Genomic DNA, 19,675 nt, shown 5'->3' with positions numbered 1-19,675 from the left:
CAGATCTGATGCTGAACAAGGTTCAATCAAATTACTATCACCCCAGGATGCTGAAGGTCTATTTTCACAAAGTCAGCCCTCCATTAGTCTCATGAGACCCAAAACTGAGAAAGCCATAAATGTTTCCATTACCAGGTTTGTCTCTGAACACAGCCTCTGAATGTCTACAGTGCTAGATGAAGGCAAACTGCCTTCTTCATAGGACTTCTATTAAAGTGAATCAAGCCTGTTGCTGAGTCTGGGTAGTTTTGGACCTGACATTCAACACAGTATCAAATTTTTTTTGTTATTTATAATCTGCTCCATCTGTTTAATGGTACTTGCACATATATTATTTCAGGGTTAATGACTCAGTATTAGATGGCAAATTATACAAATGACCCAGTGTAATCTGACTGCTGTGCTCTTGTTTCCTTACTGAATTATTGCCTTTCTCACTTGCATAACTGTGGGAAATGAGGCTCTCATAAAGTCTTTTTAATCATAATGTAATTTCAGTTAATGATATGATAACATGACATTCTCTCAAAACTTAAGCTGATAGTACTGCTCTTACACTAATAACTGTATTATTAAATAACTGTGTTTTGTTCTTAAATATTTTTAGTCACATTTTCTTTGGATTAACTCAAAGATGGAAGTTAAAATTTCTGCATAAAATGGCAAATTGTTATTTAAATTTAAAGTTCCTATAAGTTTAAAACAATGGTTAAATTGAGAAATGCATTAATCTATAAAGCTAATAATTTCTACTGAAAAATAAAATAATAGCAGACTATTGATTACAACTCAAAAAGTTATATTTCCTTTCTAGAATTTACCTTGAAGACCTATATTTGTGGCCTGTACATTACCACATGGATATTTAAAAATTATCTCAAATGTAGTTGTCAATAAAAATATTCTTTATTTCCAGGATAACCATACATTTTGGATATGGAGCCCAATCATATTTTAGAGTGAGTGTGTAAACCAGGACTATCCTAAGTAACACCAAATATATAGTCACTTTTTCCTTCTCAGAAAATAGCATCCCTTTCCATTTATTTCCAAACATCCTGATCTGTAGATGGCAAGTAGAGAGAGAAGGGTGGGGATTGGGCCTGGCATGGGCTTTTGTAACCTCAAAGCCTACCTTGAGTAGTATACTTCTTCCAACAAGGTGACAATTCTTAATCCTTCCCAAACAGTTTTATTAACAGATGACCAAGATTCAAACCAACAAGTATTCCGATTCTACATCATTTATTATAAGTGATTAATCATATTTGAAGATTGTTATTTATGGAAAGTTCTGAAAAGACTTCTCTTGGATGCCAGACAATTATTGTATACAGCTTATTATATATAAATCAAAATTAATTGTTAAGAATTAAATTTTAGTATATCTTCATTTTAGTGATATATGACAAAAGAAAATTGAGTATATACTATTACATAAAATAAAAATGTCCATGGGCATATACACATGCATACTTTAAAACTGAAACTGAAGTGAATATTGTGGACAATTTCTGCAAGAAATGCCACTACAAATTACTGTATACTATCATAAAACATATAAAACAAGCAATATACATGTGGCTTGTTTTTTGTAATGTTTTTGTTTTTAATTGCCAGCTCAAGGAAGTCACTAATTACTGAAACATAATTATATAAGTTTAAGTAGACACTAATTAGCAAATGTGCCATTATAGTGGTAAGAAATTACCAGAATTTTTACTTTAAAATACATGTATGCTAATTTCTTTCACTATAAACTGAATAGATATAAATATTTCACTATACAAAATAAATTCTCAGATAAATTTCAGTATAACAAACATCTAATTTTAACTAAAACAGAGTTTGAATATTGATATCTTAATTAAATATTTTATTCTCATCAAAATATTATTTTATATTTAATTAAATTATTTTGCATCCATGTTTGCACACATACCATAATATATGTGTGGAGTATAGAAGATAAATTTTAGTCATAAGTTTTCTTCTTTACATTTTAAGTTCTGGAAACCAACTCAAGTCATCAGTATTGGTTGTGGGGACATTTAAAAGATGAAAATTTTCATTGGCCAACATTCAAGTCATCAAAAGCTTAATAAGCATAAATATATTCACACCGTAGGAGATACAAAAGATTGATTCAAAGAAATATTATGACATTCTTGCTATAGTAAATTACAAGCATATGTCCAAAGTCATAATTTTTCCTTTTGTAAAAATGCATCTTTTTCTCACAGAAGATATCTGTATTAGAATTTCTAATCTCTCCACTTCTTCCAGTTCCTCGCCATCTTCCCTCCTATCAGGATCCATTTCTGTCTGTAATTAGAAAACAAACTTATAATGGATAATAACCAAGTATAATATAATAAGATAAAAAAGCTAACATATCAGGATCAGGCAAATCAAACAAACAAACAGAAGAAAAAGTGCCCAAGAAAAGACACAAGAATAAAATAACCACTTATTAGCACACTCAAGAATTATAAAAAAAAAAAACAAACAGTAAACTGGAAGTCATAATACATGTGCATAAGACCTAATGTAGACCTGTGCAGGCCCTGTTTATGCTACCTCAGTCTCTTTGAGCTCCAATGTTCTTTCATCATGTTTATTTAGAAGACCTTTTATTCTTGGTTTCCTCAATACCATCTGGCTCTCACATTTCCAAATCTTCTGCAGAAGGATGCTTCTCTTAATGATGGCTGAGGACAGTTGAGATCTGTATGTATACCAGAATATTATTAAGAGTCATTATATTGCCATATTGTTTAAAGTGCAGTAGAATGTAGTTTTCCCTATGTTCCAAGGACTATCTAGTCTCAGATTCCTGGTCACTCAAGAAATGTCAGACATGGGTTCCAGTTCATGGAATGCGTCCACAAGTTATATCAGATATTGATTGGTTACTCTCACAAGATATATGCCACCATTGGACTAGCATATGTTGCAGGAAGGACAACATTAGTTGATTCAAGGCTTTGTAGCTGTGTGGTGTTTGTGTTTCTCTTTTGTTAACATACAGAGTACCTTCCTGTAACAAAGATGCTAGAATATAGGGATAAGAGCTCTATGCAGGTACCTGCTTGTTTTCTCCATATTCAATGAGTTGTTTAGTTTTTGTCAGCAATGGATCCTTTCCATCAGTTTGTCCAGAGCATCCATACCAGCCAGGGTTTGGGGGGGATGTTCATGGGACCCCTTTGGCCAACAATTTAACTATATAATCCAGTCCCAGTACTGAAAGCTCTGCTTAGTGGCAAGAGATTGCTAATTGGGATTTGATCTTCCCCATTATTTGGCAATTTCAGTTAGGTTACCCTTGTATATGTAAATAATTTAGAAATCTTCTACTGTCTTAGGTTTCAATACTACTGCTTAAATGTCCCTTAATTTTGGCTATTTCTTCCAGTATTCCATCCTTCATCTCACTCTTCCTTCCCCTTCCCACTTGATCCTCCTGTTCCATTACCTTCGTCCCTCCTTTACTATCTATTATCTTTCCCTTCCTAATGAGATGTATTTCTTCCCCCATTCCCTATCTTAATATTTAACTCTATGTTTCTAGGGATTGTAGCTTGGTTGTCAATGACTGAGAGCTAATATAAACAGATAAGCAATATATACCACATTTCTCTTTCTGGGTCTGAGATACCTCACTCAGAATCATTTAGAGTATTTTCTAATTCTCTCTATTAACTAAAATTTCTGATTGTATTTTTAGAATGGCTGAGTATTACTCCATTTCTATTGTATAGACCCAACTCATTTTATTTTTTTTCTTTTGAGGGACAGCTAGGTTGCTTAGAATTTCTGGCAGTATAACTTGATCAACAATAAACATGTTTGAACAAGTGTCTCTGTGGTAGGATGAAACAACTTTTGAATATATGGCCAAAAGTGATATAGTTAAGTCTTTAGGTACATTGATCCTCATCTTCCTGAAGAACTGCACACTGATTACCATGGTGGCAATACAATCTTGCAGTCCCACAAAAATGGATGAGTGTTCTGCTTATTACACATCTGCCTCGGTGTGAGCTGTCACTTGTATCATTGAAGTAAGCCATTCTGTTAGGTGTAAGATGAAATTTAAAAGTAGATTTGATTTGCATTTACCTGATGACTCATGATGTTGAAATTTTTTTAAACGTTTCTCAACCATTTGACTTTCCTTTTTTGAGAATTCTCTGTTTAGATCTGTATATCATTTTTAAAAATTGGTTTATTTGATTCCTTGACATCATGTGTTTTGAGTTCTTTATACTTTGGATATTAATCCTTGCTGTGGGATGTTCTGTATGCTATGATTGGTTGATGAATAATCGCTGATTAGCCAGTAACCATGCCGAAGTATAGGTGGGACTAACTGAGAGGAGAATTGGGGAAACAGGAAGGCAGAGTGAGAGATGCCAGCCTGCCATCCAGGGAGCAACATGTAAAGGCAACAGGTAAAGCCATGGAACACGTGACAACATATAGATTAACAGAAATGGGCTGAGTTAAGTGTAAGAACTAGTCAATGATAGGTCTGAGCTAATGGCTCAGCAGTTTAATATAAGTTTCTGAGTGATTATTTTATAAGCAGCTGTGGGGTCTGTGGGGTTGGGCATGACTGGAGAAACCTCCAGCTACAAATGGCACCCAAAACCTGAGAAAGAAGATTCCACATTGGAGCATAAAACAGCTTCCTAGTTGTCTCTCTCAAGTTAGCAGCAGCCTGCGTGTTTGAATTATTATGGCAGGTTCCTGGCATGTGCACTTGACTTGCAGTATGGCAGGAATAAGGTGTCTGTAAGCAGTACATTATGCTGAAGCATGGTGGATTTAGCCTTTGCTAATACAAAAACAAAACAAAACAAAAAAAAGAGCTTTCTGGGCTACACGCTGCTTTGATAGAATTGCTTCGATAGAACTGCTTCTGATATTTGATGGTACACATGGCTCCAGACCCAGAGCTGGGGGTAAACTGTACCACTGGCACATTGGGAAGTTGATAGGGGCAGAGCCCGCAGCCACAGCTGCCATTTCAGTCTTAGAAATGTTGAAGTTTAAATCAATAGGTTCACAATAAGTCAGATTCAGATACAATAGTTTATAATGTGTGTAAATATGTACATAGGCTTGGAACAGAGAGAAAAAGAAATATATACAGTTATATAAAAATACATAGTTTTAAAAATAAAGTCTTTAAAGAGACAGTAAAGGTGGGATAAAAATAAGCTTCATAAAGATGGATATTACACAGAGAATCTGGATTGTGTTGTCTTTGGGATTTTTAACTGCACAAAACATTTGATTGTACAAGCTGTTGAGTTAAGCCAATATGTATATTTTAAAGATACCTTGACTTCAAAATTTGGATCTAAGGATATGTTGCTTTGTAAAAGAGGCTCTGCTTTTGTTTCCACAGAAAGCCACAGGCTATGGATTTGTTCCAGATTAAGACACATCAGGTTTGACCAGCAAAGACCCCCTGGAAGTTCTCTGATGATAACATGGCCCACATGATCCAACATCCAGAATGGTTTCAAGGAAACTGGCTCAAACAATACAGCCTCACAGACTACCCCTTAAGCCTAAAATTTTCTTTGTGTCCCCATAAGATACAGTACCCCCATCCAGCAGGAAATAATAAGAAAAGCTATGTCCAAATTCCCAAACATACCAAGCTGGCTTTGGAGATGGAATTAGCTCACTCCTCTAAACCCAAGTATATTGCTATAAAAAAAGTTAATTATAAATATAATATCTTTCTAAAAGAAGAAAGGGGGATATGATATAGATATATTGGATATAGATATGATAGGATAAAAGGGTAGACTAATGAACCTACTTTTAAAGAGCAACAACTGAGAGACCGGCCCCCAGTTTCCATCCTGCCTCGCACTTCCCTTCTGGACCAGAGGTTCTGGCCACTGGGCAGGTTCCCTTCTAGCCCTACTGGGAAGGCTCCCCTTCTCTATGATCCCCAGCAGATCCTGCAATCTCCATGCCCTGCACCCACGCCCATCCATCTGAGACCCCAGCCACTTCCTGTGACTTAGAGACCAGCCCCCAGCTCCCATCCTGTCCACAGACTTCCCTTCTGGACAAGAGGTGAATGTCTGGGCTCAGCCTAGATTCCATCCATGGGCACCAGCCATCCCGGGGAAGACCTGCCTGACTTGGCCCCAGGTTCTGGCCACTGGGAAGGTTCCCTTCTAGCCCTACTGGGAAGGCTCCCCTTCCCCAACACCCCCGGCAGACCCTGCAATCTCTATGCCCTGCCCCCATGCCTATCTACTGGAGACCCCAGCCACTTCCTGAAACTTAGAGACTGGCCCCCAACTCCCATCCTGCCCCAGACTTCCCCTCTGGACAAAAGCTCCCATCCTGCCCTGGAGTTCCCATTTGGACAAGAGAGCTCCCATCTGGAAAAGAGAGACTTCCTGAATCTGTCAGCACTGTCTGGACCAAGTGCTCTGATAAGACCAAGAACGAACCACAAGGAGATGGGCAGACTTCATTGCAGAAGTACATACAACAAAATGAAGAGCAATACAGCATCACCAGAACCTAGCTCTCCTCCAACATCTAGACCTGAACATCAAAAATTGGAAGAAGCAGAAGAAAACAGCCTTGTTAATAACATCATGAAAAAGGTAGAGGCTTATATAGAGGAAAAGTCAAAAAATGGGAAGAACGCTATAAAAACTAGAGAAAAGGACAAATAAAGTAGAAGAAAACAATAAAGCACTGAAAGAATATCATGAAAAAGCAATGAAACAAATGAAGGAAACAGTCCAAGACCTGAAAAGGGAAATAGAAAAAATGAAGAAGACACAAAGAGAGGGAATGCTAGAAATAGAAAATCTGAGTAAATGAACAGGAACTTCAGATGCAAGTATAACCAACAGAATGCAAGAGATGGAAGAGAGGATCTCTGGCGTTGAAGATACTGTAGAAGAAATAGATTCATCAGTCAAAGAAAACACTAAAGCCAACAAAGTCATGACCCAAAATGTTCAAGAAATTTGGGACACCATGAAAAGATGAAACCTACAAATAATAAGGATAGAAGAAGGAGAAGAATACCAACTCAAAGGCACAGAAAATATATTCAACTGAATCATAGAAGAAAACTTTCCCAACTTAAAGAAGGAAATGCCTATGAAGATACAAGAAGCCTATAGAACACCAAACAGACTAGACTCCCCCAAAAAATATGTGTCCCCGTGCCACATACTAATTAAACAACTAAATGTACAGAATAAGAAAGAATATTAAGAGCAGCTGAGGAAATAGGCCAAGTGACTTATAAAGGCAAACCCATCAGAATAACATCTGATTTCTCAATAAGACTTTGAAAGCCAGAAGGACCTGGACAGATGTAATGCAGACAATAAGAGACCATGGATGCCATCCTAGACTAATATACCCAGCAAAACTTTCAATCATCATAGACAGAGTGAACAAGACATTCCAAGACAAAGCCAGATTTAAACAATACTTATCCATAAACCCAGCCCTACAGAAAGCACTAGAAGGAAAATTTCAACCTAAGGAAGTCAGATACACCCTCGAAAACACAGGCAATAGATAATCCCACAGCAGTAAACCCCAAAGAAGAGAAGTACACACACACTACCACCAAAATTAACAGGAATGAACAATCACTGGCCATTAATATCCCTTAGTATCAATGGAATTAATTCACCTATAAAAAGCCATAGGCTTACAGAATGAATATGAAAGCAGGACCCATCTTTCTGAAGGGTTGAGGGTCAAGGGAAAGACAACTTGGTGGAATGGGAGATCCCAGCTGGATCAAGAACAGAGAGGGAGAACAAAGAATAGGAGACCATAGTAAATGAAGACCACATGAGTATAGGAAGAAGTAAAGTGCTAGAGAGGCTCACAGAAATCCACAAAGATATCCCCACAATAGACTGCTGGCAATGGTTGAGAGACAGCCCGAACTGACCTACTCTGGTGATAGGATGTCCAAACACCCTAATTGTCATGCTAGAAACCCCATCCAATGACTCAGGGAACTGGATGCAGAGATCCACAGCTAGGCCCCGGGTGGAGCTCCGGGAGTCCAATTAGAGAGAAAGAGGAGAATTTATATGAGCAAGAATTGTTGAGACCATGGTTGGTAAAGCACAGGGACAAATAGCCAAATGAATGGAAACACATGAACTATGAACCAATAGCTGAGGGGCCCCCAACTGGATCAGTCCCTTTGAATGGGTGAAGCAGTTGATTGGCTTGATCTCTTTGGGAGGCATTCAGGCAGTGGGACAGGTCCTGTGCTCATTGCATGAGTTGGCTGTTTGAAACCTAGGGCTTATGCAGGGTTGCTTGGCTCAGGCTGGGAGGAGGGGACTGGACCTGCCTGGACTGAATCTACCAGGTTAATCTCAGTCCTCGGGGGAGACTTTGCCCTGGAGGAGGTGGGAATGGAGGGTGGGCTGGGAGAAAGGGGAGAGGTGCGGGAGGGGGAGAACAAAGGAATCCGTGGCTGATATGTATAACCGAATGGTATTGTAAAATAAAATAAAATAAATAATATATGAAAAAAATAAAAAGCAACAGCTTGTTTTAAAATTTTTACATTGCTATGGTTTTTAGTTTATTGATATAAGTTTAAACTTAATTTTGTTATACTGTATATATATTTTTACTCTTGTTTGAGGTATTATGTTTATGTAACTCATTTAAATTATAATGAATAATTGAGAAATAGATTAATAGTCATTTATGATAGTCACACTTACAGTCACATTAGTTAAGTTTTCTAGGTATACATAGATATAATTCAGTTAGGTAGGTAGTCTTCAAACACTTCAAAGGCCTACAGAATATGGCATTTATAATATTGTTTTTTTAATTTAGACTTTCTGGAGAGTGAGACATGTCTGCTCCTGGCAGTACCGATTTACTTCAGAGAGGATGATGGGCATTAAAGATATTCCATATGGAGTTTATCTTCACCTTGGCAAAAATAGCCACTTGGGCAATAAACTGCTCTTGCCTGGACTGCTTGATCGACTAGACATGCAGGACCCATAGGAAGGTGACCACTGAACTTTCCTTGCTGAAATGGTCCTTCAGGTTCCTGCTTTGCAGAGGAAACTTCCAGACATTCTACAGGACACAGAGAAAAGTGACTGAGAGACTATAGACCTGTGGGTTGAAGACAGATGCACCAACATTACAGAAAATCTTTGGATGACTGTCCAGCCTGTCAGCTGTCTCTGTCTACCCTGCAAGACTCCTGAAAGTTGCTTGTGTCCTTCTCCCATTTTCAGGTAATATTATATCCTTCTTGGGTCTTTGATGTAGTTGAAGACTAGATAGTTATGATTTCCTCAGTTACAATAAAAGATAAGTTAGATATGAAACCTTAGACTCACAAATATAGGATACATAGGATTTCTTCTTTAATATTGTAACTGTAACTCTTGCTTAATAATTGTTTTGTTATATGTAATTTTACTATGTTAAAATTACTATGTTTTTCTTAAAAAAAAAACAGAAAAGGGGAAGTGCTGTGTGATGTCTTGTATGCTGTAAAAATATGTTGCTATGAATGATTGATAAATTAACATTGATTAGCCAGTAGCCAGGCAGGAAGTATAAGCAGGACTAGCAGAGAGGAGAACTGGAGTAACAGGAAGGCAGAGTTAGAGATGCCAGCCTGCCGTCCAGGGAGCAAAAAGTGGTTGTACAAGCTTGCATTCCCACCAGCAGTGGAGGAGAGTTCCCCTAGTTCCACAACCTCTCCAGCATAAAGTGTCTTCAGTGTTTTTGATCTTAGCCACTCTGACAGCCTGGATCAAGAAAAGAGAGGGAGAACAAGGAATAGGAGACCATGGTAAATGAAGACCACATGAGAAGGGGAGGAAGCAGAGAGCTAGGGAGGCCCACGGAGATCCACAAAGATACCCCCACAAAAGACTGCTGGCAATGGTCGAGAGACGGCAGGAACTGACCTACTCTGGTGATGGGATGGCCAGACACCCTGTTAGTTGTGCCATAAACCCCATCCAAGGAAGGTCTGAGGAATCTGGATGCAGACATCCATGGCTGGGCCCCTGGCGGAGCACTGTGAGTCTAATTAGTGAGAAAGAAGAGGGTTTATATGAGCGAGAATTGTTGAAGCCAAGGTTGGATAAAGCACAGGGACAAATAATCAAATGAATGGAAGCACAGGATCTGTGAACCAAAGGCTGAGGGGCCCCCAACTGGATCAGGCCCCCTGAACGGGTGAGACAGTCATTTGGCTTGATCTGTTAGGGAGGCAGCTGTGTGTTGGTGCCGGTCATGGGCTCCTTGCATGAGTTGGCTGTTTGAATCCTGGGACCTATGCAGGGACGCTTGGCTCGGTCTGGGAGGGGGGGACTGGACCTGGCTGGACTGAGTCTACCAGGTCAATCCCGGTCCTCGGGGGAGACCTTGATCTGGCGGAGGTGGGAATGGGGGGTGGGGTGGGGGATGAGGAGGGGGGTGAGAGTGGGAGAACAGGGGAATCTGTGGCTATTATGTTGAACTAAATGATGTTGTAAAATAAATTTACTAAAAAAAAAAAGAAATAAAAAAATCAAATAGGATAAATACATGTATTGTTATAATCTATTCATCTGCATTTTTAGTCATCAAATATATTTTATATATATATATATATATATTATAATATATGCTTAAAATTATATATGTTAAAATACTCTTGATAAAGCTACACCACAACCCCTACCTGTACTCAAGGTTTAGGGAAAATTTCAGAAGAGAAGACAAAAAGATTGTTAGGAGTCATAGGGCCAGGAAATATGTTGCAAGATTGTGTCTTCTAGTTATATTAAGGATGTCACACCCATAAACGAACAATGCAGCTGTATAAATAAAACATGATTGTAGTATCAGTTGACATACTAACATAGATAGGGGTAAGCTCATGGATTGCTATCCCTATATGAAAAGCTATAGGTAATCATCAAAACTCCAGAAAGGAGAATTTGTCTTATACAAGCCTATGAAAGGTTGTCCATTCACAAATGGTCCACCATAAAATAATATACATGCAGGTAAAATGGACCAAACAGGTTGAATCTACTCTCTCTCTCTCTCTCTCTCTCTCTCTCTCTCTCTCTCTCTCTCTCTCACACACACACACACACACACACACACACACACACACATGCACACACACATGCACATATATATGTATTTATATTTAGATTAATACATCTATGTTATCTATTCATAATATATATATATATATATATACAAATATAATTAAAGAGAAATATTCTATATATTTTAGAGGGAAGAAGGAGAGTATCAAGAGGATAGAAGTAGGAGGGGGAAACTAAATGATTGTATTTAAATTAATAATGAAACAAAATAAATATATGTGAAAAACCAGCATGTAACTATAAAATGTCTTTGAATGCATACTGAATGAACAATATCCATATTTTGTTGTGCTGAATTATTTATTACAATAATCAGATGACTATTGTGCAGTTTAAAAAACAATAGTGATATCTTGTTTAATTATCATATATTTATTTTGTGACAATTAGAATAAGAATTTAGAACAAAGAAGTGATTTAAAAATTCTCCTATTTCTCCACATTTCCATTTGTACTTATAGCTGCTTCCTTAACCCATGTATTTTGTATTCTATAAAGGTGGGTATTTCCAAAGTCTCTAAAAATCACACTTTTCACTTTTTTATATGTATATTGACTTTTATTTTAGAATATTATCCATGAAACATTAGCTTCTCTATTCTTTTCTTTTTTTTTTGTTTTTGTTTTTGTTTTTTGAGACAGGGTTTCTTTGTGTAGCTTTGCGCCTTTCCTGGAACTCACTTGGTAGCCCAGGCTGGCCTCGAACTCACAGAGATCCGCCTGGCTCTGCCTCCCGAGTGCTGGGGCTTCTCTATTCTTAATAATTTGCCTTGAAAACAAGTGCTAGCAAAATAAATATATTACCAATGATCTTTATTTTTCCATTTAAAATGTGTCATATTCTTTGATGACACTAAAAATTCTATTTCAGTAGACTACATTTTGGAAAATAAGTTATTTTTGCCAGAATATATAAAGAACCACAGATTTGCTTTTCTTATTTATAGAGGACAGATTGATTCCAAAGACTTAATAGAGGGTTAAGAATTTGGACCTTTGCTGACACCATATTCACCCATCTGATTACCAGGGCAGGCTAGTTCAGGCAACTTTTCCACTATTGCTAGTAGTCTAATCTGAGGTCATCCTTGTGGATTCCTGGATATTTCCCAGCACCACGTTTCTCCTTTACCCTATAATGTCTCCCTCTATCAAGATATCTCTTCCATTGCTCTCCCACTCCATTCCTCCCACTGTCATCATAGAGCCTTCATCCAGCAACTGATCAAAACAGATGCAGTGATTCACAGCCAGGTCCCAGGCTGAGCTTAGGGAGTCCAGATGAATAGAGGGAATAGGGATTATATGAGCAAGGGGGGGGGTCAAGATTTTGATGGGGAAATCTACAGAGACAACTCAACCAAGCCTTTAGGAACTCACATACTTTAGACTAATAGCTACAGAATCTGCATAGGAATAGACTAGGCCCTCTGCTTATGGAGTTGTGTAGCTTGGTCTGTTTGAGGAGACCCTGGCAGTTGCATCAGGATCTATCCCTGGTGCTTGAACTGGCTTTCTGTAGCCCATTACCTATGGTTGGATGCCTTGCTTACACTTGATGCGGGGTAGAGGGGCTTGGTCCTACCTCAATTGAATATACCAGACTTTGCTCTTTGATGACTCCCCATGGGAGGCCTTTACCCTTTTAGAGGAGGGGCTGGAGAGGAAGCTGAGGGAGGAAGCTGGGAGGGAGCAGCAGGAGGGATGAGAAGGGATCTGTGGTTGGTATGTACAATTAATAAGACTTTTTTGATAAAAAAAATGTACCTTTACATTTTAGTATCAATTTAGAGGTCTGCAACTGAATGTTGGAAATTTGGAACACTATCTCAACACTGATATACACATTTGATTAGGCTTTATTTATGAAATAATCTGGGAGGTCTATAGCATCTCAAAATAAGTTTTTTCAAAGTTTAAAAATGAAGCTTTAAGTTTTCTAGAAGCTTATAAATTAGTAACTAATCATATACTCACTTTAAAGGAAGTCTCATGAGGAATTCCCTGGAATACCTTATTTATATCTCTGCCAGTACAGTTCTGAAGAGCATTGAAAATGAGTTCCTTAAAACTACTTAATGACTCCTATCTAATTCTTCATTCCTCACACTTTAGGCTGTGTGGAAAGTTGGTTATCTTTCTGAAATGGTTGTTATTAAGAGAGGTTTTACATGTATATAGTGTAGGATTACAAATTATCTGATTCATATACATTTTGAAGACCATATTTTTGTGTTTTATATAATTATTATAAAACATTAATTTTGACTGAAGATTCTTAAATGAATATTTGGGTAACTAGACATTGTCTTCTTTATCATTTTTATATCTTATTATTTTCTTTCATGTATCTAATTTTCACTTTACTGTTCACTGATTGAAGCTGATATAGTTGAATTAAACTTCAATGTGTCATTTCTATTGTAGTCATTAGAAAGTCAAAATGGCTATATATTTACATTTCACAGGTACAATTAAAATGTAGATTGTAAAGGTAATCACTTCCAAAATCATTTTAAATTTGTAAAAATGTAGATAACCCAATTATAAAGTTGATTCTGAGTATATCACTTCTGAAATAATAAAAAGGGAATTCATCATTCCACAACAAATCTCTATGAGGTATTTACACATATATTTGATTTTATTGATGAAATTTTACATACAAAAGCATATAATTCACGATGTAAGGAGAACTGATTTAGAATTCCATTATGAAAGCCATATAGTAGTATTCAAGTTAGAATGCAACACTTCAATTTTAGTTTTTCTACTAGATAACTTTATGAGATTTTTAGGAATTTTAGTATACCTTCCTGAGCCCCATTTTTATACTCACTGTAAATATATAGTATAATAAATAAGAATACTTGTAAAGTACAAATTGATGCTCTTTATTTGTAACTCTTAGTTACCAACTGGTAATGTCTATATATTTGTATTTCACATTTAGTTTCTATCTTATCAGTCAACTATACAAATATGTGTTTATGACATTTCTTCCAATATAAATCATTAAACCTGTTATTTCTTGTTATTATGTTTTACTTTCATATATATTTAAAGATGTACAATGGGAAAATAATATGAATATTATTGCAAATTAATTAATTTGGTATTTTCTTAATACACTGACTCTGAAAGCTTTTAAGATATTTTTCATATTAGCACTAGAATATTTGTGTTCTTTATTGTTCCTTAATACTAAAAAGGGAGAAATAGATTTAATAAAGTAATATGCTAATAGTAATCAGTAAGTTCACATGGAATGAATTTAGTTGGTAACATTTCATAATTAAGGCTTGACTGTCTGACCTTATTATGTTCTGAAGTTTCAAGTTCCATATTTTTGTTTGGATAGATTTTTGGGTTATGACAAATTCCTAGATATATGTAGCCAATGCTAAAGTGCCAGAGAAAATTAATTGATTATTCAAAAGTTTTCTCTGGTGACCCTGTTGTCACTGTCCTCCTCTTTCCTCCCATTCTTCATGCTCACAGATTTGTTCTCTTTCTTTAAATTGTGCCTCTTACAGATCCTGCTGTACATAAGGAATCATGTTTACTTTACCAAAACCTATAACACAATTAGTTATACCATAGGACAAATAAATTATGTGTTCCTGTTTTTTGGTGTTGCATATTATATTACATTTATACATATATCACAGCCTTGTTATCAGTCACCCTTTGAATGTTTTCCTAAATATTATAATTTCAGGTGATTTTCTGTATAACTACTATAAACATATACTTTTAACCTTTGTATTTGTATATATTTATATATCACTTAGAAAATGATCTAAAAGTGAATTACTCATATATGATTAACATAGTTTGATATTTCTAAGAAATAATCATTTACCTGGGTGGTGGTGACACATGCTTTTAATCCCAGCCCTCAGGAGGCAAAGCAAGGTGGATCTCTGTGAGTTCGAGGCCAGCCTGGTCTACAGAGTGATAGACACCCAGGATAGACACTAAAACTACATAGAGAAACTCTGTCTCAAAAATAACAAACGAAAAACAAGAAATCATCATTTAAAAATATGAAGAAGCTTTCAGTCACAGTAGCAATTACTTAATATGTATTATGTATTTTAACATACATAATTTGGTGTTAGAAATAGATATATAGATAGATAGATAGATAGGTTGATTGATGATAGATAGGTAGATAGAAGATAGATAGATAGATAGATAGATAGATAGATAGATAGATAGATAGATAGATAGATAGATAGATAGATTTTAAATTAATCGGTGGTCTTTGTTTTGCTAAATTGTAAGTATTGTCTATAAACTTAAATAAACAATATTTAATGTATCTGTGATTGCAAGTTCTTTGTCATAGCTACTATACTCCCTTTTCTGTCTTCTTATTTTATCTTTTCCAGAACAAACCATTTTAATGTTAGTGAAATCAATTTGATATAATTTTATTATACAAATTTAATCTTTTTACCAAATCACCTATATCTTTTTAAGATGGTTCTTTTAATTAAATTTCTCCTTTCTTTTTTTTCCCTCCAAAACTTCCCATATACCTCTCTCCACTATCCTTCAAATTTGTGGCCTCATTTCTTATACTTATTACATGTACGTATGTTTTTAGTAGCCCTAAGTTGTTGGCTAGGTTTTCAGAACCAGGAATAATTTCTCTCTTATAGAGTTGGTCATAAGTTTAACTTGGTATTTTTGGTTATCAGCACATCATGTATGCCTCTGATGCATCTTTTTTAATACCATGCTTTGCTGGTCATTGTTGTAGTTTATATTCATCAAAAAGAGGTAGGAGTTCTGGTTGCTTCCCTCTTTAGGAAGCTTGCATAGCAACTTTTGGTACCATGGAAAGTAGTTCTTGGAAATGAGACTGTTATATATATAAAATTGAGGAATTGTGATAATAACACTGTGATATGATTAATCTCAGCAAAAAAAAATACTCCATTAATCACATAATGTACTGATTGATGATTGTGAGCCACCATGTCGGTGCTGGGAACAGAACCTAGGTCCTCTCCAAGATCAAAAAGTTCTCTTAATATGTAAATGATCTCTCCAGATCCTATTTATACCTGTTTTACAAGAATACATTGCTTGTTTATATTTCCTTTATCAATATATTCTTTCCTCTGTATGAGACTTTGTGTCACTTTTTCATATAACTGGTTAATTCTATAAATTACTGATATTTTGTAAGTAAATCTCAAAACTACAAATGCAAAGGAAATTTTGGGTCTTTCCCTTTCCTTTATGAAACACATGTACTTTATCACAACATAACATTTTTATTAGAAGAAAGTAAAAGTTTGACGTTAGCCCATACAGAAAGATTGCTATTAATAGTATTTTTCACTTAAAACTGTCTCTTTATTCTCATGTATTACATGTTTAATTCTACTGTGCTTTTATCTTTGAGAAATAAATTGAAAAAGTAGGTAAATGTCTTACAATTTTTTTCTTTTTATGATAAACCCTATATATAAAATCATAAATGATATATTGATAATTTCTCAGAATATTTCATCTCCTCTTAAAATGAGTATGTTATTACTTGGGGACTTACAAATTCTGTAACAGAACAATTTTGCTGTAAAATATTAAGGAATTAAGGAAGAGCAATGCATGAAAATGAAATGAAAGAACTGGCAAGGATCCTGTTTGACAGGAGAGACATAAAAAATTTGAAGCTGGCATAGTTTTTGACTTGTAAATGAGTAAATTTTTATGAAATGTTTTTTATGTGGGGCAATTTATGAAAATATAATTTTTCACCTCAAAAGAAAAAATAAGTTGAAGATTATGTGGAAGTGGTTGGATCAAGAGATTAAAGGTTTCAACAGGAATTAACCTAATCTTCATTTCTAGACTATGGTCATATAAGTTTGAAAATATCTATCTGCATAGAATATGATACTGAAAATATATTCTGTATTGAGAGTTACATGAACATAGGCAAACAAAAAGTAACAAACACATGCATCCTCTTAGTGTATTGACTGTCTCAATGAAAGCAATTTGTTTTTATGTGCCTATGATTTCATAATAATCCAAATCTTAATTAGTTACTTACATTGTGTAAATTCATAAAATAAAATGGAAATTTCATTATTTTCTTTGAACTCATAAATCACAAAGCAATCCACATTTTATTATTATACTGTAAATTAAGAATGACATTAAGGAAATTTACACAGCTCATTAAAGACCATGCTAATCATTCTAGAAACATCAAGATTATCATGTAAATTAAGAAATTTAAGAATTGAGGTCTGGCCGGGCGGTGGTGGCGCACGCCTTTAATCCCAGCACTCGGGAGGCAGAGGCGGGCGGATCTCTGTGAGTTCGAGGCCAGCCTGGACTACCAAGTGAGTCCCAGGAAAGGCGCAAAGCTACACAAAGAAACCCTGTCTCGAAAAACCAAAAAAAAAAAAAAAAAAAAAAGAATTGAGGTCTGTGGTGGGACAGAGTGGGGCTGGCCTGTAGGTGCGCTCTGTTGCAGAAGCCAAAGGAGGAGGTGGATGCCTGGTGGGTGGCAACGACTTCCAGTGGTGTTTCTCGAAGGTAAAGGGCGCTGTGGTCTAGGATGTGGTGGAAGCCGATGTCATTTACACCTATGAGACCTTCTTGCAATGGAAGACAAAGGTGACAGAGTTGTTATTTTCCAAAGGGAACAAGAGAATAAAGGCTCATTGCACTCTAGGGGAGAGTACAATGTTTACAGTACCTTTCAGAGTCATGAGACAGAGTTTGACTATTTGAAAATTGTAGAAATTAAAGAAAAAATTAATAAAATCAGGTGGTTACCATAACAGAATGCTGCTCATTTTCTACTCTCTACAAATGATAAAACTATTAAATTGTGGAAAATAAATGAATGGAATAAAAGAGCAGAAGGTTGTAACTTGAAAGATGAAGATGAACGACTTCAAGACCCTTTTAGGATTACAGCACCATGGGTTCCAATATTGAAGTGTATGGACCTTATGATGATCTGAGAATTAACCTATGTCATTTAGAAATCACAGATAGAAGCTTCAACATTGTAAACATCAATGGAGGAGCTGACAGAAGTCATCACTGCCACTGAGATTCACCCACACCAGTGTTCATCTACAGTAGTAGCAAAGGGACCATCAGACTCTGTGACATGCACTCCTCTGCCCTGTTTGACAGGTATGCCAAGTTTTTTGAAGAGCCAGAAGACCCCAGCAGTAGATTCTTTTTCTCTGAAATTATCTCGTCTATATCTGACATCAAATCAGACACAGTGGTCGGTACATGATAACCAGAGACTATCTGTCAGTGATAGTGATGGAGGGCAGGCCTGTGGAGACCCACCAGGTACATGGGTACCTACAAAGCAAGCTCTGCTTCTTATATGAGAATGACTGCATCTTTGACAAGTTTGGATGCTGCTGGAATGTTTCAGACAGTGCCATTATGACGGCATCCTACAACAACTTCTTCAGAATGTTTGATAGAAACACTCAGAAGGATGTTACACTGGAAGCCTCAAGAGAGAACAGCAAACCCCGAGCCAGCCTGAAGCCCGAGAAAATATGTACAGGGAGTAAGAGAAAGAAAGACGAGATTAGCGTGGACAGTTTGGACTTCAATAAGAAGATCCTTCTCACAGCCTGGCACCCCATGGAGAGCATTATTGCTGGAGCTGCCACCAATAACTTGTATTTATTCCAAGACCAAATTAATTAAGGAAACTGACTGGAGGACCAAGTGTTGTCTTGCATAGTTAAGCCAGGTCGTTTTCCTATCAAAGAAAGGGCATTGTCCTCTCCATTGAGAATAGTGACGCACCTCCACTTCCCTCATAGACACAGGAGAAGAAGGGTCTCAGCTGGAGTCTTGGGAGAGATGAGTGCTGCTGCTGAAGGAAAAACCTACTCAAAGCTGAATTGGTGGACTTTGTTCAATAAAGGTCGTTACTCAAATGTAAAAAAAGAGAGAGAGAGAGAAGATATTTAAGAATTGATGAAATTTGTCTCTGCTCATTTTTGTTTACCCTTCATGCAATATTTGTTTTATGAATGTACATGTATAAACATAAATGCCCATTTTATATTTTAATTTAGTGAAAACATTAGATTTTCTCTTTTAACTATGAAAATCTTCTACTAATAATCTTTCAATCCTTTCTACACATAGGTTTTCCTTTATAATTTTTTTTAAAGTTTACATTTGCACATATTTTGAAAGTCAGAGGAAACAGGAAGTCATTTTCATGGGAAACTTTTAATGGAGAAAAAAATACAAACTGTAGGAGTTAGTTCTTTTTTTCCATTTTTGAGTGGCAGGAGAGGCAACCTTAGGCCATCAGACACGGCAGCAAGCCTCCCAACCCCCTGAATCATTGTGCTATCTTAAGATCTTTTATTTTTATAGAAACCAGCACCATCCTTGAAAAGTAAAAAAAAAAAAAAATATTGTTGCCAGTGCATTGTATTAGCCAAGAAAGCAAATCTAAC

General features: G+C 36.2%; 1 pseudogene; it reads left to right on the top strand.

The window, feature by feature from the left end:
- Positions 1 to 19,151, top strand: part of LOC102904937 (serine/threonine-protein phosphatase 2A 55 kDa regulatory subunit B delta isoform pseudogene) — a 71,337-nt pseudogene extending 52,186 nt beyond the window's left edge.
- Positions 19,152 to 19,675: the final 524 nt, after the last annotated feature.

The sequence above is a fragment of the Peromyscus maniculatus genome, chromosome X (genome assembly GCF_049852395.1).
Source record: "Peromyscus maniculatus bairdii isolate BWxNUB_F1_BW_parent chromosome X, HU_Pman_BW_mat_3.1, whole genome shotgun sequence".
Taxonomy (NCBI): domain Eukaryota; kingdom Metazoa; phylum Chordata; class Mammalia; order Rodentia; family Cricetidae; genus Peromyscus; species Peromyscus maniculatus.
This window is presented reverse-complemented; position numbering and strand designations above follow the sequence as displayed.